Source organism: Cynoglossus semilaevis, chromosome 8 (genome assembly GCF_000523025.1).
Source record: "Cynoglossus semilaevis isolate Cse_v1.0 chromosome 8, Cse_v1.0, whole genome shotgun sequence".
Taxonomy (NCBI): Eukaryota; Metazoa; Chordata; class Actinopteri; order Pleuronectiformes; family Cynoglossidae; genus Cynoglossus; species Cynoglossus semilaevis.
The window spans coordinates 29,166,477-29,173,051 of NC_024314.1; positions in this window are offsets into that span (position 1 = coordinate 29,166,477).

Sequence of the window (6,575 nt, forward strand, 5' to 3'; positions counted from 1 at the left end):
TCTACTCAGTTCTACTCAGTTCTACTCAGTTCCTCATCACTGTCTCATTTATCATTTAGTTTCTAATGTAATTATCACACGTCTGATTCACATGAAACAATATCCCAGGTCTCACTGCTGCCCTCTGGTGTCCTGGCTCCGTCTGGTAGAACCACCACCAGGGAACCAATTACTCTGTGACAGTCCTCAGGCTTTGATCTATTTTTCATGGAGTGAAGGGATGAAAGGATGAAAGGATGAAAGGATGAAGGCAGTGGAGCATGTGGGGGCGCTGTTACACCACTTTGGTCTTTTTACTCCAAACTGGATCCTGCATCAGTACTGATGGAGGAGGAGGTTGATAAGTTCAGGAGATATGTAGTAAAAGTACAGTATACGTGTACTGTGAACAGTATACGTGTACTGTGAGCAGTATACGTGTACTGTGAGCAGTATACGTGTACTGTGAGCAGTATATGTGTACACCTGTGTGTGTGTACATCTCTCTGTGTGTACACCTGTGTGTGTGTGTGTACACCTGTTTGTGTGTGTGTACACCTCTGTGTGTGTGTGTACACCTCTGTGTGTGTGTATACACCTCTGTGTGTGTGTGTACACCTCTGTGTGTGTGTGTACACCTCTGTGTGTGTGTGTACACCCGACCTTTTTTTCCCTCCTGTCGTTGGAACAGTCTGACGTGTCTCTGTCTGGTTCCATATCCTGTGTCTGACACAGAGACTGGAGACTAGAATGGAACGACCGACCGGGGGGGAGGGAGGAGAGAGGGGGGAGGAGGGAGGGAAGAAACACGTGTCAGCAAAATGTTAATGTTGTCCCTCGTTACTGCTGCGCTGCTGGAAACAGAAGGAGAAATAAAACACCTCCTCCTACGGTCACTGCATCCCACTTCAGCTGAGGTGGAAAAAGAAGTAGCGCGGGACGGCGGCCAAACCGGTGGTTGTGGTGCGCTGGAACTGCGGGCTAAAGTATATCCTCAATTTTCAGAACCCAGAGGATGAAAGAAGAACCCTCCCTGTGTTATTGTTTCCCATGTTCACCCCCCCCTCTCTCCCCCCCCCTCTCCCCCAACATATATTTCATCATTAGAGCTGGGTTCAGTTTTTGATGAAGGAACAAACAGGAAACAGAACAGACTGGGTTCTCAAAGTGTGGAGCGCAGCCTCTCTGTGTTCTCCAGGTTTTAGTTTAAGGCTTTCAGGTGTGTACTCGCAGATACTGTCAAAACTTTTACTGAGCCCAGGAGCACAGACAAGTTAGCGGTTAGCAGGATGAGTTAGCATATACACACTAATATACACATATATATGTATATATTTATGTATATTATTTTTTCCACTTTCTTGGAGCTTCATTTCATATGAAGATAAACAGCCGTGAACAGCAGATGAATTGCTCTCTCTCTCTCTCTCTCTCTCTCTCTCTCTCTTTTTAAAGGAAATCTAATTTGAACCAACACTCAATAACCAATTGTCATTTCACTCGCCCTAGAGGAACAACCAGGTCACTGCACTCGTTGCTGCTCAGGATTTAAATCCCATTTAAATGTAAAGTCTTGAATTCAATCAGAAAAACAGACGTCTGGTTCCTGTGTTTGATTTCCGACTGTTATCTCCGCAGACAAGCGTCCGTCGCCGTCGGTGATAAAAATGTCCGACGGCCTTGGTCCTAAACTAGAGAGGAAGAAAGTCATGAATAAATAACCACGTGTCTGTTACGACCTCTCGGTCCACGCTCATCGTCCGTCGCTCTGAGTCGTGCCGTCCAATCACGCATGAGTCCACATTTCCATCCAACCGACCGCTCCGACCGTAAATACAGTCGGACGAGTGGCAGTGCAGACTTCCTGTGACTGTGACGACAAACGGTCGACTGTTGATCGATGACTTTGAAGAAGCTCATTTTGTTGTTACTGCAGACCCACGTCCTGCCCCCGCCCCCCAGGTTTACTGCATCTGTCTGTGTGTGTGTGTGCCGAGAGGAGGGGGGAGGGGTCAACACTCATTCGAAGCAAAATGACGGATCCTCTGTGTAGACCAGTGGTTCTCAAAGTGTGGGACGCATGCCTCTGGTTGTACTTGGGCTCCCTCCAGTGGTGACATTGTCTTGTATGAAATCCTAGGCTGTGGATACAGTTCTGGTCCTGCAGGAACTCATTCATCAATTATTCACATTAGCGCTAACCACGCTAATGTAGCTGCTAACGTACATTAACGAGCGTCCTGAAACTCTGCACGTGATTGGCTGTGAGTCATTCAGGTTATTAGTTCTGTTTCCTCTGAAGTCATTTCTGACTCAGTGTAACAGGAAGTGAGTGACCTCCCTCAGTAACTGACAGACTTGCCCCCCCCCCCCCCCCAGTAACAGACCAGCTGTAGGTGTGAAACACAGCGTGAATGGTTGTTTTAATGCAGTTTGTTGTGAAATGTTCTGTTGTTAATAGAAAAAGGGGAAATATTACAAATATTTCTCTATTACCCCTCTATTAAGGGTTAATATGTTAATAATATAATAACTCACCTTTATGATGAATTATTATGAATTATTTAAATAATTATGATAATAAAAAAATCAACTTCTGTTCATGTTGTTAGCCTGCTGTGTAGCCTAGCTGTTAGCAGTGATGACAGTGGTATCTGACCACAGGTGTGAATGGGAATGTGAATGTGAGTGTGAATGTGAGTGTGACTCCGCCCCTCTCTGATGACTGAGTCTAAGAAAATAAAAAAATAAAAATATAACATAATAAATCAGAGGTGGACGGAGTGTTGGTGTTTCAGTCTAAAAACTCTCTGCTCCTCCTCCTCCTCCTCCTCCTCCTCCTCTCCGCTGCCTCTGACTCTTTGTTCCACTTGATTTGGGTGTGTGTGCTCAGGCGTGTCCCTGCTCCTGTGTGTGTCGGCGTGTGTGTTAGTCAATAGTAATGTTTGATGTTTTCAAGTGTTCACTGCACAGAACCTGGATCTCAGTGTGTGTGTATCTTCTTCCTCCCTCTTCCTCCCTCCTCCCTCCTCCTCCCTCCTCCTCCTCCTCCCCCTTCCTCCCCCACTAACTACTCCAGAGAGTAGCATGTTCATTATTCTTCCTAAAAGAACCATTAAAATTTCATCAGTGCAATGCAATCTGTAGCAGTGAGGGGGAGGTGGGGGAGTGGAGTAAAAGACCATAACAATCAAACTAATTCAGAACAATATAGTGTACGCTGAGTGGAGAGCTGCTGTCCAACTTAATTCATGTCACAGTGACACCTTCAGTTTGTCAGCGGCAGCAGTAATTCTTCTGTTTTGTATGATTAAATACGATTTGCCAGTGGGACACTCTGATCTGTCTAATTCAAGGGTCAACTTGTTTATTCCTTTCAAAAATGTTTTATGCTGCCAACAAACACATTCAATTTTAACAAGTTTATTTACTGCTAGACAAATGGTTTCACATAATGGCCAGTGTCATTAAATCCCAGCCACTTACTGTGGAACAGAAATTTCATCTGAACTTTTATTCTGCATTTTGTTTAGAGGACAGTCTGCGTATATCACTGAAATCTTCACTAAATCACCCTCCACTCATTCCTGCCTCTGACTCCTGAGTTCACTCCTCCTCCTCCTCCTCCTCCTTCTCCTCCTTCATCTTTTCTTCCACCTCTTCTCTGATTCTTCCTCCCATGATGTGAGTCGCTGACATCTCTCCCCTCTTCTCCCCCGTCATCGATCTGACCTCCTCCTCCTCCTCCTCCTCCTCACCACGTGGTCACTGATGTCACGTTGTTTCTCAGGACAGAAACTAAACCGTGATCTTTTTCTTTTTATCTTTGGGCTCTTTTTGGGGCTGTGAACCGGATATTTGATCACATTGAAGGGATTAAGGAGCAGTTTTTGTTTTTGTTTTTGTTTCTCCTCCATCTCTGTCTCTGTGGAGATTTGAAGGTGAGCTCTGTTTGTTCTCTGACCCTCCAGACACCACGGAGCTGAGGTGTCAGTCCACCAGTCCACTGTTGACCCACGCGTCCACCTCCTCATCTTGGAAGTTACTTTGGTGGAGTTCCAGGAACCACCTGACTGACTGACTGACTGTCTGACGTACTGACTGACTGTCTGACTTTCTGACTGACTGACTGACTGGCTGTCTGACTGACTGACTGTTTCTTGCTGTGTGTGTGTGTGTGGAGGTCTTGTGTGATGGATGTGAGACGGAGGAGGATAAAGATGAGAGGCCGTGTGATGGGGGAGGGAGGGGGGGGGGGGGCTCCGCCCCCCTCCCCCCCCCCCCCCCCCCTCTGTGTGTGTGTGTGTGTGTGGAGGTCTTGTGTGATGGATGTGAGACGGAGGAGGATAAAGATGAGAGGCAGTGTGATGGGGGAGGGAGGAGGGAGGGGGTCAGAGTCCTCCCCCACCCTCCCTCTGTGTGTGTGTGTGTGTGGAGGTCTTGTGTGATGGATGTGAGACGGAGGAGGATAAAGATGAGAGGCCGTGTGATGGGGGAGGGAGGGGGGGGGGGGGGGGGGTGGGGGCCCCCCCCCACCCTCCCTCTGTGTGTGTGTGTGTGTGTGGAGGTCTTGTGTGATGGATGTGAGACGGAGGAGGATAAAGATGAGAGGCAGTGTGATGGGGGAGGGTGGAGGGAGGTGGTCAGAGTCCTCCCCCACCCTCCCTCTGTGTGTGTGTGTGTGTGTGTGTGTGTGTGTACATTACACCTGGCTAATGAAGACTGGACATGAGTGGACTCTGTGTCTGTGGACTCTGTGTCTGTGGACCAGTTGGACTTGTTGACTGGCTCCAGGGCCTCTGCAGTACAGCTGCCACTGTACTCAGTACTCAGTACTCAGTACTCAGTACTCAGTATTACTGTAGTACTGTAGTACTGTAGTACTTGTTCATCAGTGTCTGTTCCAGGTTCACGTCAGGTCCAGATGTTAAAACAGTTCCTGATGAACTCCAGCCCCCCCTGTAGGTACTGAAGTGTTCATCACCCTGACCTACTGACCTCCCTGACCCCCAACATCACATCATTGAGTGGGGGTCCCGTCGCTGCTGAGGTCAACGGAGAACTTTATTTTGAAAGTCAGTTTTGAAGTTCCAATAATTAGAGGTGAAGAAGAAGAAACAGTTTTTGATGGAAACATAAAGGAGTCAAACTGGTTCAGGACCAGTCTGGACCAGTCCAGACCAGTCTGGACCAGTCAGGACCAGACTGGACCAGTCAGGACCAGTCTGGACCGGTCCGGACCAGTTAGGACCAGTCCAGACCAGTCTGGACCAGTCAGGACCAGTCTGGACCAGTCTGGACCAGCAGGGCTGGACGTTCCCACGGTGGCGTCACCAGGAACACAAGCGTTCGGAGGTTGTTGTCTCGTTCCCACGGTGGCGTCACCAGGAACACAAGCGTTCGGAGGTTGTTGTCTCGTCAGCAGCGTCAGCGGAGTGTGAAGCCCTCCCCTGTCCCTCCCCCGTCCCTCCCCTCTCCCCCGTCCCTCATCAATCAGTAATGTTTGTGGTTTTGCTGATGTCATTATGAAAATATAAAAACCACGGCCCAGACGAGAGCGTGAGGTGGAGAGGCCGTGGTTGGACTGCTGTCATTGGACAGCGGTTGATGACATCACTTCCTTTTTACATCAACACGTGTGTAAAGACACTAATGTTCACTGTGGAAGAACGGGGCGTTGAGAAAAAAATAAATAAATAAGAATGTTGACCTTTGACATATCATGAAAAAAACACCTGCTGTTTGTCTGTTCTTTCAACACCGTGGACCACAGACCAGGTGAGGTTGGTCTGATGGACCAGTGGCCAACTTCTACCATCGCACCTCGTCTCTACACAGTTTCACCAACGACAATAAAAACGTCCATTAGATCAAAAATGATGAAACAGCTTTAAATATATACATATAAATATATAAATGATACAACATGCAGCAGTAAGTTATAAACTCCAGTTAAATTATCTCTGTTTTCATCTTCGTGTTCCTTCTTTTGTCCATGAGTCAAAACTGGGTCAAGACTGAAACAACATTAACGGCAGGGTGTGTCTGAGCTAGCTGTGGCTAACGCTGCTAACACAGGCTAACTCTGATGACAGCGCTGTCATATATGTAGACATATATGACAGCGCTGTCATATATGTAGACATATATATGTGCAGTAATATATATCAGCTGCTCTCACACTGTCACTCATCACTGACGTCGATTCATTTTCCTTTTAATCTTCTGATAATCTCAGCTTAAAAAACCAAAACACTGAGACCAGGACGCCACTGCCGGCTGCTAACTCTCTCTCTGTGTCTCTCTCCCTCCCTCTCTCTCTCTCTCCGTTCTTCCTGTGATTCACCACAGACAAATGAGATTTGATGGTAATCCCCGCACAAATCACTAGATTACGTGCCAACAAGGCGCTCAGAGCAGGCGGTGCCGAGGGTGGAGAATGGGATTGGTTCAGAGGAGGCTGAGCTGAAGGAGCTCCACTGGATAATGGAGCTGAATGACTGGACGGTACCAGACCCTGTCTCTGGTACCAGACCCTGTCTCTGGTACCAGACCCTGTCACTGGTACCAGACACTGTCTCTGGTACCAGACTGTG